The 23,889-nt window shown below is 32.8% G+C and overlaps 1 long non-coding RNA gene across 1 annotated transcript; it reads left to right on the forward strand.

Moving 5' to 3' along the window:
• Positions 1-46: 46 nt before the first annotated feature.
• Positions 47-13,493, forward strand: LOC127858909 (uncharacterized). The gene is made up of 3 exons (XR_008039190.1): positions 47-356; positions 6,802-7,431; positions 8,092-13,493. It is a non-coding gene; the product is annotated as an uncharacterized LOC127858909 (long non-coding RNA).
• The last annotated feature ends 10,396 nt before the right edge of the window (positions 13,494-23,889 follow it).

Consider the following 23,889-nt stretch of genomic DNA (forward strand, 5'->3'; position numbering starts at 1 on the left):
CCGACAAGTGACACGACAGGCCGAGACACAAGCCCAGTAAGACGATATGAAAGATGGATAACACGACTTGCAAGAGTGTTTGAGGCAAGTAAATGAAAGACGATGATATTAAGTGATGCGACTTAAACGAGTGAATAAGTACGCTTAATGGCATATTTTAATTATTTGGCTGAGTGAAACGAGTAAGGGATACTAGCGAGTGAAACAAGAACAAAAAAGTTAGTGACTTAAGTCACTGATACGCTTTAGTAACACACATATGTTGAGAGATTCGTGATTGCGACGCGACTAGATAAAAGAAACATGTGGGCAAGGATTGCAGACATAACATCAGACATGTGAATACTTCAAACAAAGTAAGTATGTATTTTTATATTTAGACAAGCATATGTGATCTGTGTTCCCGAATTCCTTAAATGCGAAATGTACCAAAAGCGTTTCGGCACTTACTGTACTTGCATTTCTTATGACAGTTGACAATGATGACTTCGTGTGTGAGCAAATTGCACTATTTTATTACAATCTGCAGTACTTGAAATACATAACGCTTTATAACGAACCTAACAAATCTAAAGCTGTGATGAAACTATTGATATCCAATGAAATCTTCAAAAAACAAAGATTTATCTCATATAAGGGCGATGTATGCTATCAAATGACCATGGTTTAACCATTTGAACATGCTAGGGTAATGCTTGGAACTGTAGCAAAAAATGGAATTGGCGTTGACAACTTACACAACGTCTTTACATATGAAGGCTCAATGAAACATGTCTCTCCTGCATATAATACAACTTCTGAGGTAAGTTGTTCAAGGTCTTAAGATTAAGGTACATTTAAACTACAATCTCAACGTGTCAAAACGAAAATGGCTTATCTTGTTTCTTCCCATCCTTTTGTGACAAAAACAAGAGTTATAACTGAGCGTAAATTTGATGATAAGTGTTGTTATTTTTCACTTTCGTTTTCAGCATGTGATAAAACATGGTGGAACTTGTATTATTATGTTTAAACTTTATTTAAAGAAGTGTTAGTGAAATCCACAATTAAACATGAACAGAGATTCGTTTCATTCTTAGTATTATTGGTATTACTAATAATATTATTTGGAATTTTTTTCTATGAGAACACATTGACTAACAATTACGTTTGATGTAAACAAACCACCTATGCACTTGTGTTTTGCGCTTTCAAAGTTTAGCATGACAGTTGCCTTTATGATAAACACAATACAGTGTATGGCCTTAAGGTTGATACCTCATTTATTTATCTAAGCATCAAGTGCGCATTGAATGCATGTCCTTTTTTGTTTAATTTGCATAAATCAACTAACAAATCCTGCAAATATATGAATAGCAATACCGTATACCGTTTACCTTCATGTTGAAAGCAATTCAGTTGATGTTAAAATCCTAAGTGACACAAACACACCGACTTTCTTTCGAAAGTTCACACTGCTTTCGTATCAAACCCCATTACATGTTAATGTTTATTGAAAGCTATTTATAACTGTAAATGTATGACACACATGTCAATAACTGAACAAAATAAATAGCCGATAGTAAACATACAAATGACAAGAGGAAGTCGATGTTTAGATACGCCGATCTTCCATAAATGTTAATTCATATATTGATAATACACGTTACTGTCTGTCCCTGTACTAAGCACGTCGTTTTAACTATAAAAAAGTATAGATACAAAGAGGTTATTACGAATCACTTAAACAAAGTTACGTTTTACGATCATACTTGCCGAATTTTAATCATAATAACAACTTTATGTTTGCTACACAATGTAAGATCTTTTGTTGTTTATGGTTAAACAAAATAGTGTTCTAAAGAGCAAAGCTTTTCTTTAATTGGTTAAAAAATCACGTATTAAAACGATAACGAAATATTGATTGGAATGTATATAACACAAAATGGCGATATATTTGATTCTAACGTAATCTTACAAATATGCGAATTATATGTTTTAGCTCAATACGAAGGATTGTGGTTTCGTCAAGTGCGGTTTATTATTTATCAATTTTAGAACAATAAGAACATGTTCTACATAGAATATGTTTAAGATTAAGAATGTACGGGTTATTTTTCATTTGTCGGCTGTTTTTCAGTTGATCTTCAAGTTTTTATGACGTAAGTCCTTGGTGTTTTGAATGCACGAATCCGAACGAACATTCGTTGTTAATTTATAGATAAAGAACGATACTGTAAACGTTAATTCTTATCGGGTTTTGCATAACAATAATCCGATTAAAGACCGTTTTGTAGTAATACACGTTTTCTTTAAAAGTAAAAAGCTACTCAATTAAAGCCTAAAGATAATATACACGTTTTTTTTATTAGGAATAATATAAAACAAATCGAACATTATTTCGTCTTCGATTTTGTATTTATTGTTAATTCATGATTGATATAATATAACAATCGTTCTCGTATAGTATTACAAGAAACATGTTTTGTTTTAGTGTTAAGCAAAATATTAATCAATTCCAATCATTAGACAAAAGAAAAACATAAACAAACAAATCTCTCAAACAGCGATGAACTGTCAGTAATTTATCATTCTCTTGAGTATCCACAATTCGTTCGCTTGACTGGAAAGTTTTAATTACAGCAGCTCGATGATTATTTTTATGTAATGTTGGGTTTTAACGAACACCATGATATTGTTTATAGATAAGAGTATGTATAAAACTTATCAGTAGCAACAACACCTACAACTAAATACTTGTCATTAAACTATATAAATGTGTAATGCCGATCTGTCTGGTTGCCTCATAGAAACAGAACAGAACATTTTTTTTATTATGGTTCAAAGGTCACATAATATAGTGAACAAACGTGTATCGTGACAACAGGTGAGCATATATGAATTATATATTTACACAGTTTCATGAAACATTGGGAAATCCGTTAGAGAAAAACTATAAGGAATTGGTGAGGGGGTTGGATGAAGGGTACACCACTAACACGTAAACGCCGAACATAACAAATATACGATTTAACAATAATTATTCACAATACTATATAATATTCTTGGTCGTTATCGTATCTTACTTATCGTAACCTATATCCTTTTCTGTACCCATTCTTATCCATTGAGTGTCCTAGGTCAACTGATAACCCACTGACGTCATTATAACATCTAAATGACTTATTGGTCGCTGATCGTTGTCGGCTCATATTATTTAAATTTACCCCGGCTACGGAAGCATTAAAGTGCGGCCATACTCCGGTGTACTTTTTAGTATACCTTCAGAGTACCTGGAGTATTTTTAAGTTGTACCCCAACATATAATGTGTGATTGTGGTTATCTCAATAGATCATCGTGAATCAGGTACTACTTAAAAGAAACCCGGGTACTTTTAAGTATAATACAAAGTATCCCTTGCGCTTAAAGGCACACGGTTGTACGGCAAGGAACATTTTACTATATGTGCCGTACCCCGGGTACTTTGCAGAATACCTAAGAGTACTCGTGGTACTTTTAATTAGTACCGGAGCCGACGATGAAAAATCCAGGCTAAAAATTACGGACGTTATAAATGATAAAGATATCCGAAATGGAGAAAAAAGTAAAGAACCGCAACATTTATGAGGATTTATATTTGTTCTATTAAAGTTAATTATTATAACATGTTACATTTATAAAATATAAGCTTAAAAGCTTAAAATTATATTACAAGTAATGATTATCATAACCTGGCATTTAAATAACAAAATAATGAACACCGGTGTATATTCTACATATATTGATGTGTACTAAATAAACATTATGGCAAAACAATTATATTGATAAATAGAAAAAAAACAGGTAATGCCATAGCATTGCTTCCTTCTTTACTTTGACGTTATAATTTTTTGGTAGTGTGTAACCGAACTTTTTCTTAAGACATTTATATTTCCGCGCATTTAAACGTCATTTCAATTTGTAGTTTCGTTTTCAAATTCCATTTAATGGCGAGAGCTTTGTCAGATGTCAACTATTTGAATGGGAATATGATCATCTAAAAATTAAAATTGTCAACATATAGTTCGATTTAAAAAGGTAAGTGTCTATTGTTGATACAATTTGCATGAACACACAATCTTACTAGTTCCTCATCGGTCTAGAACTTGCAATCGGTCCGTGAATTTAATGAGTCGGCTTTAAATAACCATCGATAAGTTGTGGACAGTTACTGTTTTGCGTTTTTAAAGTGTTTATTTATTTGCTGTTTACTACCGATTTATAAAACGCGCATTTTCAAAAAAAGTTATAAAATTATTTGAATAATAATATGCACACATGTGTCTAATATCTATTCAAAAACTATTTATTGAACAATCACTTGAGTAACAATTTTACACATAATAATACTATTCGTTTGGCACACAGGTGGTTAACGTGTTGGTATGATATTAATTAGTGAAAACATCATTTTGAATCATAAATAATCATATTATAACGAAAAATTATCTTTTCTGAAAAATAAATTCACTATCAAATATATATATATAACACGGTATGCAACTCAAAATCACCCCAAAACGGGGTGCATCGCTTTGAACAGCCATATCTTCATCAATTGTGCAGCGATTTTCACGATCTCGGTCTTTTTCAACGCAGAAATGAATTTCCTTTCTGGAAATGTACATGTCTTGCAATATTTTTACAAATGCTGTGTCAACTTTTAAGAAAAAACACGATACACAACTCGCATGGCTCAGTTGACAATGATCATGCAGTCTTTATGAATGAAATCTCCAGTTGTAAAGACACACCTCCGCATTGGACCAATGAAATCACTTGTTTGTTTAAAATGTCAGTTAGTTGAAATGTATGTAAACAAAGGTTTCAAACGGCGCTGGACAGTTAGTCTTGATGCATAATGTAACGACAAGAACGGTAATAATATTTTTTCATACGTTTTATTGAATTATGGTATCGAGGTACATGAACTTTGTAGGGAAGATGCCCTTTACTCCGTGAAGATTTCAGTCTTAAAGACTGCATGATCATTGTCAACTGGGTCATGCGAGTTGTGTATCGTGTTATTTCTTAAAAGTTGACCCAGCATTTGTAAGACATATACATTTCCAGATAGTGAATTATTTTCTTTTAATAAAATTAAATTTTTCGTTATAATATGATTATTTATCATTCAAAATGATGTTTTCACTAAGTAATATCATAGCCACACGCTAACCACCTGTGGTTTGGCATACATCATACAATACAGAAATGAAACATTGCACTATACATTATTTGTACCGCAAAGTTTTCAGGTTAAAATTAATGATATACAACGTATGTATTCACTTGAATTCATGTACTCAGATTCATTCTTTATATTTCAAGTTAAAACATAATAAGAACTAATTCGTATTAAGCGTACACAAAGGTAAAAATGTTAACACTCACTCTACATGTACGATTGTAATTTAATTGGAACGACGTGAAAGTTAACTGTACGTAGTTACCCACTGACGATTCAACTCTAATTTAATGTATGGCGAATTGTACCAAGGTTTATCGATCGTAACTTATTAACAGGTAAAAAACAAATATAATAGACTTGCCGAAACAGAGAAGACTTAAACAGTTCAATTTTAGGGCGGTGGGGTGCTGTAGACTTTATCTTCGAGATGACGAAACTTATTTGCATTCTTTGGGATTACGGCATTTTTTGCGTTGCCGTTAAAAGTTATTAAAATACGAATAATGCAACAACATTTTTGCTAATGGTATCGTGTTTTTTATTTATTCATCACAGTATAAATAAATATGTAACTTTGTGAATTCTGTAAATAGACACAATTCTTGACACAATACTATTTTTCATGTATAAACAATATTGGGCAATGTCAAATCACATACAACATTCTATAAATACAAATGCAATATTTACAAAATGATAATAATGGTCTATGCTGTATCACTCTCAACGGAAAACATTAGAAATGACGGGGTAAAGCGCACACATACAGCACTAAAACACATCCAAACAAAATTAAGATCGATTAGCTCGCCTAGATTAAGCACTCGCGACACCAGACAATGCCATGAAATTAGTATCTGAAAGGTGCACACATACTAAGATTTGTATGAACGTTGTTCTGGAAATCTCTTTCCGAAACGAAAGTTGAAAGAAGTTCAACCTATAACTGGTTACATGCTTATTAAACGACAATTGCATATATGGTCATCAATAGTGTGCTTGTTTCTTTTTTTTATTGTGCAGTAGCGTAATATTTAGGTTATGGCTAATATATGTCTAATCAAAAGCTTGCTTTTAAAGTGTATTGTTAAATTGGCATCACATAGTGCATTATTGATATTATTTATATGAGCAACAACTTTACCACCCTTTAAGCAATCGTATTACTTTATACATTAAATATAGTTAAATAAAAACGCGAACGCGCTAATAGGCGTCGGTAAGTGTTATCACATACATTATTTATGAGAGGTTTCGACCGCATAGCCGACGCCCTTGCAAACTAATTGTAATCATTGTGCGACAAAGAAAAGGCATTCAGGCGTTGATTTACAGTTTATCGATCCAAAATTTCCGCTTTAAAACGGTTTTATGTTTGTTACTGAATTTTTTGTTAATCAACGACATTGGATTTACAGTTCGTTACACATTCATTTTAAATAAGGTGAAATGAATTTGGGTTACACTTTTAAAAAGGGGTATGGAGTATAAATGAATTGGAGTTTTTATTTTCTAAAATATGAAGAGTTCAAGTTAGGTAGTATATCATGCTTCTTGTATGACAAATAAAATTACTTTGTTCTCGTTTAAGATGACTCGAACCAAGCGAAACAAGAAGAAACATACAACAAGGAGAGAGAGCAAACAGGCGCAAATTGCTAAAGATGCAGTATACAAGATAACAAATGATGAAGAAATTTTCACTAACGCTCTCAATTGTTCTCGATAAATATGCCATCAGTGAACATTTAATAAACTTTCGAAGAAAGCAATATAAATATGCTGAACTGGAACAATCTTATATACACCAAATGCTTGGATACAAAAGACGCATTTATTACAGGGCTTAACACTAACTTTTTTTTCAACTAGCCCATTTTTGGCTAATAAATGCAGAACCTACTAGCCCTGACCAATCTTTCATGTGCCCTGACCCAAGTATAACAAAACCTTTATATTTATCATTCAACTTGTATTTCCTTGTGCGTGGAGATGCGCAATTATAATTCAATCATTAAGACATCTATTTGTATCTTCACGCCATTTCGGGAGAAATTTCCTTGTTGTTTTTTTCCTCATACTTTCTCTTACTTTCCTCCTTCCCTTTTCTTTTCATTCGCGGAACCCCCATCCCCACCCGTAAAGTCAAACTTAAACAACGACATGAAACGTTAAAACATTTTTTACATAGATTGCCGCGGTTGCCGTCTGACAACAAATGGTAAGTGAATCTTAGGTGTCGCAAAATAACGTGTTACGGTAGTAGTAACAATTGTAAACGGTTAACTATCTACTATAAGCGGGGATCGACCATTAATATTAGTTTTGCTAATTGAATTGCGTAACAAGAATGTAAAAACCCTTCTTATCGGTCAAACAAATTAAAACTATTAATTTTATAGTAACTTTGTGTTAATGTCGAGTTTTATACCTTCATCGATCCTGGACGATCCCGGCTTTTAGTTTAAAACGTATTTTTATCGAGAAAACTTGTCACTACAAAACACGTATCTAGCGGAATTCCTTTTAAAAATAGGTACTGACGTGTTTTACCAGGAAAACCGCCGGGGATTTTCTGAATTGTCGGCCTCTTTTTGATTGCAATCAGGGGGTTCCAAATCTATTTCGAGTTACGATCCGTTTGTTGTCTCCGACTTCACTCTGGGATTTAATTGTCATCTGATCATAGTGTACTAAGATTTTTGCATCTTTAAAAAGCTTATTTAAAACGCAGTTTATTGATATAATACACATAATCCTGCCCAAAATACACACGACCGGTCGGGCATGTTCCTGGAACATTGGCTAGCCCGGACCTAGGTACAGGCAGTGAATGTCGTTCGGACGTGCCTTAGTGTTAAGCCCTGTATTATTTTGGTAGTCAAATCGAGGGAACAACCACCAAAGGAATGAATTCCGACACTGATGAATTATGGTGCTTTAAAATGTTTGTTTTAGTACTGGATTCCGAAGCGCCGACAGTGTCGCTTAACAACAGTGAGAGTGTTGTGATCGTTGTGAGCACCCTGAATTGTGCTCCTCAGTACTGTCAACTAACTTTGACTGAACCAGTCAAACAAGAGAAGAATTTTTGCAATTACAGTTTTCAATGTTGGCAAAGTGAACATTTTCAACGTAATGCTCTTGTATCAGATTTTTTTGATCACCTCAAAAACGAAAATGAAACACTAACTGGTAATATTAACAACAACATATTACACAAGGTTCTACGACAGAAGGAGGATGTTATAAAACAAAGTAAATGGCATGGACCGGCGCAACTTTGTGGAAATAAAGATAATGTTTACGCATTTTATTGTAAAAGTCTACCGCCAGAGTGTAATTTTATTTTTGAATGGCCTCGCCCCGATCACTGGCCTTCCGAAAAGACGTCGAAAAAAGCCAGGAAATATGGAGCCTTTATTGTTCCACAAGGACCACACATAAGTACAAACATTTCCAAGTACGATGATTCTTATTATTATTGGCGAATTTCCACCAATTTAACAGAACGGGAACTTATGTTCAGTTTGGGAACAGTAATCTAAAAGCATGTTCTTGCAAAAATGATCAGAAATGAGAAGTTCGTGCAGAATGACGTCGAGAAGATAAGCACATTTCATGTCAAGACAGCCGTGTTTTTTTGCGGTCGAAAACACACCACCCGATGTGTGGAGAGAGGACAATCTTGCCAATTGTGTTAAGTACATACTTTTTATGTTGAGACGTTTCTTTAATTGTCGTTTTTTTCCCACATTTTACAACAGACAAGGTGAACCTTTTTGATGGGAAAATTTAAAGACACGAGTTCCCGCAAATGCTTAATAAACTCTCAACAATGTTGAAGTCAATTCCTGGAACAATCGAGGAAATAAAAATGGATAATGTCGGGTCAAAACTTAAAGATTATAGGAAGAAATCGATACATGAAACGAGCTTTCATCCTCTAAAAATGTACGCATTGTCCGACTATATGGCTTCACAGTTTTGTTGTTTTCTTCCTCTGTTTGATGGATTTAAACTTAATGACAGGAATGTAATTCTTAAACAAATTCTTTTTGAAAAACAGTATATGGCACTGCAACACCACTTTTGACGCACACTGGAAAAATCTCGTAAACGTAAAGAAAAATTTAGCAACGCTTTGCACAGTGTTATCTCAGTTTTGGCAAGCTTAGGTGCTTCAGCGTATTTAGATCGGGACGCAGTTAACGTTAAACTGCCTGAAAAATTAGCTCCACTCGATAATTTCATAGTTTTCCGGGCAGGCAAGGCAGGCATTGATGGAGCAAGAGAATTGTTTCGTGAGTCATTACAATCAAATATGGTTTCATGCTATATGTGATATGCTTCATTCCTTTACTGCGATAATGAGCTTGATGCAGCGTGTGAACTATTAGAGCAGGTGGAAGATAAAATAAAGGAACTGACCAACAATGTTTCGAACTATTTCGATTCACCATTGGATTCTTTGATATTAGAAAGGGCAGCCGAGCAACCGTACGCAGAGTCTTTCAAACAAATACACTCTATATTTATGACATTTAGAGCTGCAGGGACAATGTGTGTTCCAATATTCCTGCGATATGAATTTAACCGACGGTACATCGGCACAACAACTTCATCGGCCCTTCCACGGCCATTTTACACACACTTTGACTGCTTCTCTACAAACATCGAGCCGTGCCTCTACTATCTTCAATACCTTACATACAGGAAAATGTACCAAAACACTAGAACAAACATATTCGCTCTAAAGGTTAAGAAAGCGTTTAATGCGATCAATTCCTACATAGAAATGGCACAAGGAAAACAAAGCAACATGCGATTTCAAAAGCATTTTGATACATCTTTGAATATGCTTGGACATTGCTTGGAAATGGAGGGGACATCGGTTTTGACCTGGACGACTTATGAAACCTCTTTACATTGGAAACCTAAACAAAATGCGGCCATCCTGCATATGATACGACTTCTTTGTTCAAAGTCTGCGGACGATGAGACATTTTTTTACTCAACATTCAACGTGAATCGAAATCTTCTCCCTTTAAGCTGTTATGAGGCATCTATTAGGATTAACACTTTTTTGTTAAGGTAATTCAAGGTAATAAATATTCCTCATACCTCGCACATACGACATATATACCTGCCATATTGTTTTCGATGTGGGTGGAAATAATGACTTTTATTTTGGCATCAAACTTGTTAACGTTGCATTTTTACTATGCGTTGAATCAGTACAAATTATTTGCCGTGTTTTTACTTTTTAACTAAGACTTGTGATTTGTTAGTGAAGGATAAACATTTGACAAAGTCGTTAAACACATGCAAGTAGAACATTCTAGATATAATGCATTTTATAATCGACAGTTGACTATAACAGCATTCCTAGCTATAAGGATGATGTCTTCGTGTCATTAACAATGAATCACTCTGTTAGTAAGTGCTTTCTGTTTAACAGAAATGGTATTTCATTTTTTATTAAAATACCAAGCCATTCAATGTGTGTGTACTGGCTGTACATTTGATGTACACAATGATGTAAACACATTTAACAGAACTACTTATGAACAATTAAATAGTTTCTTTAAATTAATATGAAAATCATATGAAAGATGGATTGAATCGTCCTTAACTCATTAATTTATGACTTAAATCGCTATATCGATAATCTAAAATCAAAAATAATTTATAAGGACCTTTTTTGTTTTCATAATCATTCTACATTGATCATTTCACGAACTGAATACATGACCTCGACTGTCGATATCTCGCAAATTCAATGACCTACCGAAAACGATGAATTTTGTTACATGAATAAAGGGCTGAATATATGCCATTGAAATTCCATACTATTTCTATACAATCGTTTCAATTTAACGTGATTGTCTATGCGATCAAATATTAAACATATCAACAGCAATAATTCGACCTTTAAGCTCATGCTCGTTAAAGAGTGTTAGTATGATTTGGAATGGAATACAAACGTTAAAATGAAGCTTAGTATACTTTAACTATTGATTTTAATGCTTTATTAATATTGTGGAAATCATGCAAATCACTACCCTACATTTAGACATGTATGCTGAGTGTATGTCATATTGTATTGTGATTAATGTATTTTATATGAGCAATGCTGTTGAGAGTTTGTCATGTTCATACAATAACATTTATCTCTGACAAACAAATGTGTATACGACTCTACAGTTGACTTACGATTTTGATGTGATATTTTAGCAACATTAATGGTTAATTGTATGCACGTTCTTCATTATTGAAATCGAAACAGCATCTGAATGCATGTAACTAACTTGATTTTTACATATATTTAAAACATGTGTTATTTATAGTCTAATGTTATAATGTTTCAAGATTTAAAAATACATTCTGGATATTTTTCTTAAATTCTGAATACAGGAGAAACGTGTGCATGTATTCTAATCATAAACCTATTCATGATAATGTTCATGTTTGTCATGTTCGTTTCAAAGTATACCTTGACATCAATTTTGTATTATTTTTTCAATGAAAATTAATACTCTGATTAGTACCAGTCGTAGACATCAAGTTCGTTCAAGTCTTATATCATTTGTTTGGGTGCTTAAATTATAAATTGTATGTTTGCTTGATCATTGTACTTGTTTTATAACTGATATTGCAGGTAATAATGTTGTGTTTAATTTCCATGTAATTGTGATTTGTCCATATGTGTCAAATATATCATTGTTTTTTTAATATTTTTATTTTTGCATTAAAACGTCTTTGTAAAGAGTCTTTCATATCGTTATTTGACATCAATTAGAATAACAAATAACGAATCATCCCAAACACATAGGCAGTTATAATAGCTTACACCCTGTTTATAAATTGTTTTATTAATTATTTCAAATGATGACAGTTGTAACCTTTTTAATGAACTAACTGTGCATCCTACCTGTCGAATACATTTTTTTTTCCTGTTGTGATTTGGTGTTAGTTAGTGTTATTGAATACAATGAAATGTGTGATCGCCTGGTAAATATTCAACACTTTGTTCCTTGCATATGTTTAACTACGCATAACAATGTCGTTTATGGAATATTGATGTGGTTAATTAATGACATTTGATTATACGGTTAATATTTGCAAATTCACTTACATAAAGAAGTACCTTGAAATCACAATCATAAAAACCTTTTTACAATATAAACATTAGTTGTATTTATATTCTCTGGCAATATATTTGATGTCAGGGGCAAATACAACATACTACAATATTGTAGTGCAAGGCCAAAGTCGTTCACACAATAAGCTCAGTATTCTCATACTGATTTCGCAACACATATTCAATGTTTCCATCGAGTATAGTTTAAAGTGGATTTTTACCCGGCATGACCCAATTTAGATTTTAAAGGTATCATTTACCATTAACCATTATTGTTCTGGGCAAGTGCCCTGGGTTTGAGTAGGTATGTTAATTGTATTTCGTTCAGAAGCCTTTTCTGCATTCGGAGCTAAAGATTAAAAACACCCAGCTGGAAATACAAATAAGTAAATCACACTGATAAATATTATTGCTCCTTCCCACGAAGCATTTGTTGAACACGACTATATGTAAGTCATATATATATATATATATATATATATATATATATATATATGTATATCAACTGTATATCCATGGACAATGCTCTTTTCAACATAAACCCCGAGTAACTTGTAACCAGTAGCTTTATGACTCTTGTTCAGTGTCAAAGTATCTGATGATCTTTTAATATTTGATTTGAATACCTGCAGAATATAAATGCGTTCATGCACTATATTTGAACAAACTGATTATACTTTCTTAAAACGGTTTGTAACACTATATCTTTTATTTATTTTTCTTAGGGTCTATGGAATTTGCTCATTTATAAAATAAGCAGATAAGCACACAATTTCTCCCCCCCCTCCCCTCAAAGCAAGATTAAAGTACTTAATTGGTTGAGATCGAACATGCGTTGGATAGACTTAATTAGTTATGACGCCAACAACATAAAGCAATTGTAGGTGAAATACTTTGGAGGCCATCTGCCGAGAAAGAGGCAACTTTCGCAAACGTACACCTAAATAAAAAGGAAATACATAAGTGGCAAACATACATATATTAATGGTCGTATGCACTGTGAAAAGCTCGAACGCTAATGTACAGGTACTCAAACGGCAACCATTATTCACCAGTACGTCCTTGGGGAGTGTTATCATACAACACCCTTGAATTTGCAATCATTTAATTATCGTATCTTCGGGGATCGAGGTTCTTTACATTACTACCATTGTGTGCGTGGATTGTCTTGATTCAGAATATTGCTTTTAGTGACATATGACAAATGTTTGGTTTCTCTGTATAATATAGAAGCACCATATTAAAACATTTTGTAAGTTATATTATTGTAACTTGCTTTTGCTACTTGTTGTTTTCTACATATGAATACCTCTTTAAAGGTGATTGACCTCAATATATAAATTATATAGACATCAAAAATTCTGCGTTTTGATCGCCCTCTGTTGTAGGTAGTGCTTGCCAAAATAAGTCCACCAAATGATAACGCTCGATTAGGATCTGCTAATTTTTATGTTCTGTGAATATTACTATTGTTTTTCATTCGGTCTTCATTTATGTTAGACGATTATTTGTCCATTCAGGTAAACAATCGGAACGAACGACTATGAGTATGCAAACCATAAATGTATCAACTAAACAAATAAACCAAAATTAGTAACTCGAAGGAGTTTACTGGCGGTGATAAAAACAATTGTTTTGTAAATCTGACTATTGTGTCCTGTATACATGAAATCAAGCACCCTTACATAATATAAGTATCTACCACATGGCTCATCCGCAAAGACAAGTAGATTCTCTTAGTGTTCACTGTAAAAACACGTTCATATTTTCTCGTAAAAGATACATAGACTAATTCATTATTTAATATTTTACAATTTAGCAATGTCCAATGTAAGAACCGATATTTCATTAAATTACGTTGTTACATTCGGACCTGATATTCCCCAAGTATGTTATTAGAGTTCACATACAATCCAATTGTGGAGCGATAACCTTTATAAGTGTAGCCTCTCAAGAACAAATTAATGCCATTATCCTAAAATCACGAAAGCGTATTTTTCCCGATAACAGTTAAAGGAATGATATTTTTAAATTACGTTGCTTCTGCCGCTAAATGTAGGCGAAATGTTGGGAAATATGGTCTTGTTTAGCAAAGCCTTTTTTTCTGTGAAGTAACTAAGTTTGAAAAAACAACGTTAACATATTACTCTTAATGTAACAGAAATGCATTATGAGTATTTATCATATCATTAATTTGACTAGATGTGGATGGTTTGAATGTGATTGTAAATGTATGTTTGGATTTTGTGGAAATGAATATCAGTGAGTGAATATACTTACACATCGGTACGGTTTAAAACTGTTAATACAAATGAAAAAAGTTCCTGCTCCGAGGTCTTAGCGCGGGATCTCTGGAAGCAAAAGCTTTCAATGCACCACACATGATTTAAAGTATCTTTATGCTAAACTACGAATATAAAGCCATTTTTGGTAGATTTCGATTGATTACTATCGAAAAACAAATATTTAATTATATAAAAATGCTTTTAACTTACGATATTCACAATAGCTCGTCAAAGAAAACATATCGACTAGCTGTGGAATGGCGTATTTCTTAGCCGCAATCTAAATTGAGATGCATCGAATTAATAGTGAGATTAAATGCCTTCTAATGCAACTTTGGTTAAGGTTATTCCTTAAGGTTAACATAAGAATAATATGCGTTACACTATTGCAAACACTGAGTTTATTCAAAGTCAAAACACTGCGGCCACTAGTATCATAATGAATTTATTTTCGAATAGACAATGACATTATTTATATTGTATGTTATAAACTAGTCTTCTTATAATTTTGTTGGAATCATCTAATGTTCATCAACGATATTTTAACCCAGGTTAGTTAACAGTTAACTTGTATGCAACATTAGTTTTAAGCGGTTAGCTGAAGTAACTATTCTTCGATTGACAATACAAATATTATGCGGTCTTTATTGTTGCAGCAAGTTTGCAGGCTGCGTTAGCAAATTTTAAATATTATTGCTATTGGGCTTCAACGTAATTTTTTAACAGGAACATAATTAAAAGCATTGGATGCTTTCTTATTTTTCAATGAGTTCAATTCCTTGTTATATGTTTAACCACGTCAACTGTCCAACAGGCATTGACACTCTGTTAGTTGCTGCCAGACCATGGGCTGAATTTTCGAACTTTCAACGAAAAATCCACTGAAGTTAAATGTAAACGATAGTCGGTTAAAACGTATATAATTGAAAAAGCGGGAGTACATAAAGCATTAAAATAACACGCATGGATACAAACATGAACACAAGGTAGTGATATCGTACCAACAACAAAAACAACAACAACCAGATTGAAAAGACCTTCAATAGGCAAACACTTTTCAGATAGAAACAAAACACAATACCCCAATGCAAAATTTCGAAATAACGAAAGAATGATTACAGTTCAAGAGATTAATTATTTTTTTTCTTAAAGCATGTAATACAGTAAATTTCTAACTTCCGAAGGGTACCTTTATTATTACAATTTAAGAGTTTCAAAAATGTAAGCATACTTGGTCTCATTGAATAGTGTTTCGATATATATTCGGATCTTTCTTCTAAATTAAATGGACATCTAATAGTAAAGTGATATTCGTCTTCTTCATCATTATTACTACATAAAGTACAAGTGTTATTTATGATAACGTTATAATGTCTATCAGCAAGTTTCAATCAACATAATTTGTGACGAAAGACGTATTTTAGCAGTGATGTTTCTATGATTTTTATTGTAAATGTTCATCTTAATGCATAGACCTTTCAAATATAGGTTTACACACATATACAAGGATAATGCCCAATATAATTATAGCATTTAAATAGTTATTTACATAGTGTCAATAACAGTTCGAATAAAGAACACCGACGGCCATATTACTTTGAAGAAAACTTTTACTGTTATTCAGTTAATCATTTCATTTGTGTTTGACGTTTTGACGACTTGGCTATTATAGTGACACATATTTATAGATGTTAAAAGTTGTACAAACACGTGCTTAGGGTATTTTAATCAGAACTATGTTAGTCTTAGATCTAATAATACGAGAAAAACAAATGCTATTCGGACTCAATAAGTATAAATATATAAGTTTTCACGAATATTGGTTCTTCTTATTTTGCAGGAAGTATCCCAATAATTGTAGGGACTTGAATCTTAAGCAATCATTTTTACAGTTTTCTTGCCGAACCGCACATATATTGTATATTTGTATATGATATATCAAAATATGTGAATGTCTACAGAACGAAAGATCGGTAATATTGTATAAGTTCAGTTTAAAGGATTGTTTACACGTTTTAAATAAGTTCTGATTAATGTGAGTTCTGACTCATTGTTGTTTTTTGGTAATTACCTCACAAATATGTGGAGTAGCATCAAGGTAGTACACATGGATAACATTCCATACGACATATCATGCCATTTTAAGATTTCTTTCCAGTACATTAAATGAGATTTTGTACCATTGGTAAAGGCTGTACTCCTGTCTTAGCAACATTAATTAACAAAATACATGTAACTAGTAAAAAGACGGTATCTGAAAAAATACTACGTTTTGCATAAATGCTTCCCGTTCTATACCGCGGCTAAATGTTTTAGAGATGCCACACACTCTGGTCTGGTAACCATTGTGTTGTTGGGATGAACATGATGTTAATTGAGTACTAGAAAACGAACAAAGACCCTTAATATTAATTGATAAAAAACATCAACACAATTGTTAATCACATTATTGATGATCGTGCTGTGACTTAACTTTTGGCGTTGTTCAATATTCAAAAGTCTATCAAAACATGTTTCAAAACAATACATCACAAAATATCGCCCACATCTATTAAGATCAAGCCATGATAAAACAACAGAGCTTATTAAAAGCTATTCTCGTTCTTGTCGAAAGTCGATTTGCGTAGAACGCAAAATTTATTTTTACTTAACTAAATTATGTTTTTTGGAAACGTTATCGCCAATTAAAGGAGTTATGTAATTCGTGCTTGGGTACAAGAAAATAGGTATAAATATATATTTAAACATATATAGATCAATGGGTATTTAAGTCTCTTTGAGTGGGACCATGTGCTCAATCGACGAAAACACATGTACACAAGTCACGTTAACATTACTGGCTTTGCAATAGTAAACTCATGGAATTGAGCTGGACGGAGCACTTGAAATGACCGTTTGGGGTCTGTAACTATCCAGTCAGGGCAGTGGTTCAGTCCCGCGCTTCTCACCTGGGCGACCCTGGTGTATTGCCTGTTCCCGATGCATGTAACGTGGTTGATTGTAACCGCAACGGACATGTGGGGAGTCCTCCGGGTACAGGTACGAAAACGAAAGAACGAACGCATGCACGCATACATGTTGGACATTCCTAAATATCTGAATACAACATTTAAATTTATATCATTCTTGCATTACGAAGCATGACTTATAATAACATAATGTCGTAACACCTCATCATATTATATGCTGCTGAACATTGTTTGTTTATTATGTTTAATCTCAAAAGAAATATTCAATATGCAATATTAAAGAAGTATTATTACGGCAAGGTTATGGCCATGTTTGATTCTGACTTTCTGAGTTTTTGATATTATTATTCCACGGAGATTGGAAGCTACGTAGCTTCCGCTAGTTGTTTTTATCCGATTATGTGACTGATCTTACATTGATGATTAACAAAGTACATAACACTGTACACTGATTTTGTTTACCAGGGCTCGAATTTAATTTTTCTTTCTACTAGCAAAACATTGCGAGCAGCTTAAATACCAGCTCGCAAAATCCAAAACATTCTCGCAAATTTTGCTGGAAACATAAATAAAATAAAGTTTGGATATTAGTTAAGTACTATTAAAACTAAATAAAATATGACATGAACCACAAGTTTTGGTGTTATGTATGAAGTTCTTTTTCCCACTTTTTCACTTTTTTCTTGGAAGAATTTAATTTCCGTTTTTTGTCTCTCAACTCAACGGTTGACTTTGCTTTATATTTCGTATTGTTATTTCAATCTGTGGGAAAAAAAAGTTATTTTTCGCTTCGACGACATGACTGTTCAGGATTTTTATCTTTTATAGTGAACATGTGTGGATAATCGACTGTTTCATGGTCTTTGTACCAATACCATCCGCATATATGTACTATAAGTATACCAGTCTACATACAAGGTGCGAGCTTCCGCATATGGGTATTCCGACGTTCTATTAATTGACCTGCGGTTAAGCGTTCACAACGTCGAGCGAATTTAGCAATATAACTTTTTTTTCACTAATTCTTCACTCGCAAAAAAATTCAAGTGGCTTAAAACTTAACTCGCAATCGGTATTTTTCACTCGCATTTTGCGAGTGTGCGAGTGTTAATTTCGAGCTCTGCAAAGTTTGCATTAAACATGATATAAAATTTGATACCAAAATGATAAGACCGGCTTTATGCCAGTAATTGCTTGAGATATAATACATATATACAATTTTATTATTTATTCAAAGTAAAATATTAATTAAAAGTCAGAATATTCACCATCAAGCAAAGTAAGTTGTAAGTTGCAGTTAAATTTGTTAAACAATACTGTTTTTCTTGAAAAAGTTTAAACAAAAGCGGAAACTTGATATTCCAAGCAGATGTTCTAAAACAACATTCTTAAAAAATTATGATTCTTTTTGTAAAAGCATAATTTGCTGGCATTTTTGTCATATACACATTTAAATGGCAAACATTTGAAGCATTTTATCAAAACCATACACATTAGTCATAAAACTCTAATGTATCCATTGCTGATACGACATCAACAGCTGACAAGCCCATATGCATACCTTGAGCCGCCATCTTTTCCGTTTGCCGTGTAGTGAATGTGCTATTAAAAAGGAAGTTTATTAACACATATTATTTGAAGCACACAAATATGAAACACAACAAAGTATTGCGATATTTTCTAAAGAGCTTTTCAGTTCAGAACCGATATAAAGTTTACAATGTAGCTAGCTTAGCAACCATTTTTATAGTAAAAGCTCTGATCGGATCATTTTAATAACATTATAAAAACGATATTCTACATGCATGTAAACTATACTTTTTTACGTAAATTGTTATCGAAATAAATGTTTACACTTGGGGTTTCTTTTATAATGTGGATTGTAAGTTTGTGATAGTAACAAACGGATCAAGTAGTTGCATAAAAACACAATCACTGTTGAATGTAATAGTCACACACACACAAAGCGTGAAATTTTTACAAAATGAAAAACGATTAACATAAACGTTAAACTACGAACATACAAAATAACAAAAACTCATTTTTAGAATCACGTATTAATAAACACTTCTTGGTTGCAATTACCATTAAAAGTAGTTGTTAGTAAACGTATCTTGTGGATTTTGCTAAACTTCGATGCAAATTAATCAACATGAACTACCGTGAATATATTTAATTTTAATACATGATTTTTTTTTCTTTCAAACTAGGGTCTGATTTATATTAATATATTTACTGGTTCCTTGTAGTTTTAAAAACAGTGATTTAAATGAAGGCAAAACATATATCACGAGATATCATAAATACGACACTGTGTTTTATGTATTACGTAAACTGTTGCAATAGTCTGATGGCCACGGACATATGAAGCTTTTCACAAGTATACCCATGGGATTTAGCAGCAAACGCGAGCGGATATTGAATTAATCAAGAAGTATTGTCAGGGCATTGGGTTTCCGGAATACAAGGAAATAACTACACAACAGAATGAAGCACGTACAGAAAGGGTAAGACGTATGGGAACGTAATGTCATAGCTCACGAACAGCGGTCAAAGCCACTTGCGTGTTATTCATTAACAACAATTGCTTTACTGAATATTATTTAACGCTGTTCACTATTTTAAAAGTTTGGGTTGGTTTGTGTTCGTCATAATTTATACCTTCAATTTTAGATGCACTCTAGCGTCTATATTGTTAAGGTATTATTTGTCGTGTGGTGTTTACTGTTGAACCCATGATTGAACTGAAGGAAACGTTATTTCAAACGGTTGATGCAAATGAGTGACATTTGCCTTTTGATACTAATGTTTGTACAATTATATTATTATTTTTGACACAACATCAACAACATTAGCAAAAACAACAAAGGCAACATAAAGTGGAAAGTAAAAGTGTTTGAAAGCGTGCAACAGTTCATTAAGAATTCCATTTCCGCTTTGTAAACTCTGTATCAAGTTTCGATAAGTTATGCTTAACGAATGTAAACAACCAAAAGACATATTAGAAAAGATCGCACTACCTCTATTGATCATATGACTTTGTGTTTGATATTGAATAATAGTGACGAACATTTCAATCTTTATATATTTATACACAACTAGTATTAAACTTATGCTTATATTTCATGCATGCATAAATAAGGAATTGTTTATATCTTTATTGATTCCAATTTATATTGACTCGTAAGCAACTTAGTATTACATAACTTGGTAGAATCATCATACTTAAATATAACGATTTGTATAAAATTCCTAATATATATGTACTATGTGTCGCTTTCATAAATATGAAACTACTAGTACCATTACTAATTATACAACACTTAAGTATAGGAATATGTGTTCGGACAACCTTAGTAAAAGTAATACAAAACGATGGTTTTAATTGAAATATTTAAGTGTTCTCGCAAAGACAATGAATGTCGATTTTTCCATGAAGGCAAATCTTTAGTATAATGCATTTATGTTGAAATCGCCTCGTTCCTTTTCAACAAGAGGGCCCGGGTTTTTCCTCGGCAAACATACTAGTATGCACTGTTGTCGTTATAGACCCAATACGTAAGATGCAATACAGAAGTTTGAACTTGAAACTAAATAAGCAATACATGCAATTGTCAACACAATAGGAGGATACTGTAAACATGGTTGTACGTTTCTGTAGCTTACATTTCTTTTATATAAAAATTGTATCTGGTGTGAACATATAATAGAAGCATATGGCAACCATTACATCATCAAGCAGTATTGGTTTGGCGACCTGTTTGGATATGTTATTGTTCCGAGTAATCTTTAGATCCATTTGCTAATAAGTATTGATCATATTTATAATAAAATGTCAGTAAATTGGCTGCTATCGTAAAGAAACTATATTTCCAACAATATGTCACCATTCAATCGCTAAAGATACAATAATCTTCATAGACGAGCTAAGGCCAGTTCGTTCAAAATGATCCAGTCAATGTGGTCTAAAATATGCAGTAGTGCAACACAAATGCAAAGTTTTTTATATTCGTGTTTTTCTTCGGATACATCTACTATTGAAAATTAATTTTCAACATGTTTAGTAATATAAAACTTGATCCCAATCAAACATTAACATATCTATCTTGAATTGTAGGCCAGATCATTTCATCGACTTGCAAATAAAGATCTTATTTCATGTATTTATTGTATACGCATTCGGGAAAGAAATTGACGGATGCATGCCATTGCATAGATAAATCCCCTTGTATAGATGTGCCTGACAAATTTCTATTGCGCACTTGTTTTGGTCATGACTTACAATAAATTGAACTGTGTAAACATATTTTCTTATTGTTATGTAGTGTATGTGCGTTTTTGCGCTAATTTTCCCACGTATGCTGGTACCGGTATTTTTACTAATTAGTATAAACATCGCTCAAGCTATATAATGATTATTTATATATTATTATGAACCCGTAAATGTGCTGGCTAGATAAGTGTCTGAAGAAGTTATATACTCTGCAAAAGATGAATGAACAAGAAAGGATTACAGGTACATGTTTTATAACAAATATTTTTATATTGTCTTTGAAATAACTGCAGCAGTTCATATTTATTTGTTATTGCTTGCTATGCTATTAGTGCCTCCTAAAGGCAGTTGACTTAGGCGAAGCATATTTATTGCACGTTGTTGTTCATTTACAAAACAGATTAAATGCATATTAGGAAGGACAATCAACGGCTTAAGACTTGTCAATATGATATTTACACCACACACCGTAAAATCATTGAAACCAGCTTAACACGGAAATTGTGTCACCTATGTACGAGTATTTTATACACTATATGGTTTAATAATTAACTCTTATTTGTGTAGATGTTTGATTTCAGCGGATGGATTCATTTTGCTGTCGGGTTCTGTCTCAATAACTTAATAAGCATATGTTATCCTATTACTATAACTTTCTCATGAAATTGATTTACTTGATGACTTGATGCCACATTTTTTAATTGCAAACAAATACGTGCCAGGTTCGTTGTATTAAGCCATGTCTTTATTTTAAAGTCTGTAAGTATGAAGTTCCAAAACTTATACGGACTGGTAATTGATGCATTTTAAAACAGCGCGCTAAACGTGAGTACGATATTGATACATCGTTTCTTCAACAGGTCTGCTTCTGCTTGAAAGGTAAAGCTTACCATTAAACATGTACTCTTTTTCAAATAGAAACATAGAAGCAAATGCGATAATTGCAATTGACGTGTGAACAAAACATATGAATTTGCTTATCATATATTTGTCAAACCAAAATAATAATGTTGAATAAGAAAATATGCAGCATCTAAATCGGAGAAGTAATAAAGCGTCATTATCATCGATAATTTAGCAAAACATGTTCTGCTGACAAAGCTTAAAACTACCGGTACAATTTTAATGCCGGGTGGTTTAGTTGTAACGAGGTTGCTTGCTTCTTGATAACTGGGGTTCAAACCTTAGATCACGTACTAATTTTATTGAATCTCTTTCCTGGTTATTATACTTATTTATACATATTCCAAGAACTACAGTTTTGTAAGAATATTCATTTAATGACATTTTTCAAGAAACGTAGGAAACAAATGTCTTGAATGTAACACGCTTATTTTTCTTTGAATTACATAATGGTCTTTCGATCAGAAAGATACCCAGCAAACACAGCCAATCCTTTATTACTTATCTTATATCACTACAAGCGTAGAGCACTACTAAGAACGATTCTGATGGCATGGCGAGCCGCGAGGCATTCAACGAGAGTAATCTAAGAAGATAGAGATGTAATTATTGATTCATATATTTGAAACGGAAAAAGCATACTGTGCTTTTCTTTTTGTATATCTTGTTATGTCCCCATTGTTGATTATTGATAGGTTGTTTTTCGTCATGCACTTTAACATATCAAGCAAACGGAACGATTAAGAACAATCTGTGACTTTAATGTCAGTGTATATCGTTATTGAGATGTATTTGCATATGACTAATATGATCCGCAGAAATACGATTAAACAACAAATGCATTGTTTTCTGATTGGTTATTCACACCGAAGAAAACACATAAATATCGCTTACAATGTCGACGGGTCTAATGAAATACAAACAAAGGGGTAATAAAAAAAAACGCTTTCCCGAGAAGATTGGTGAAACAGTTACAAATAAACAGATGTCATCGGATCTTTTCGGTCATTCAATACATCCAGATATTACAGAGACCGCAAATTACAAATGTTTAAGAATATATTTTTTTTTTACAAAAGTCCGCGGTTTCGAAAGAGAATTTAAT

The sequence above is a fragment of the Dreissena polymorpha genome, chromosome 14, assembly GCF_020536995.1.
Source record: "Dreissena polymorpha isolate Duluth1 chromosome 14, UMN_Dpol_1.0, whole genome shotgun sequence".
NCBI classification, from domain to species: Eukaryota; Metazoa; Mollusca; class Bivalvia; order Myida; family Dreissenidae; genus Dreissena; species Dreissena polymorpha.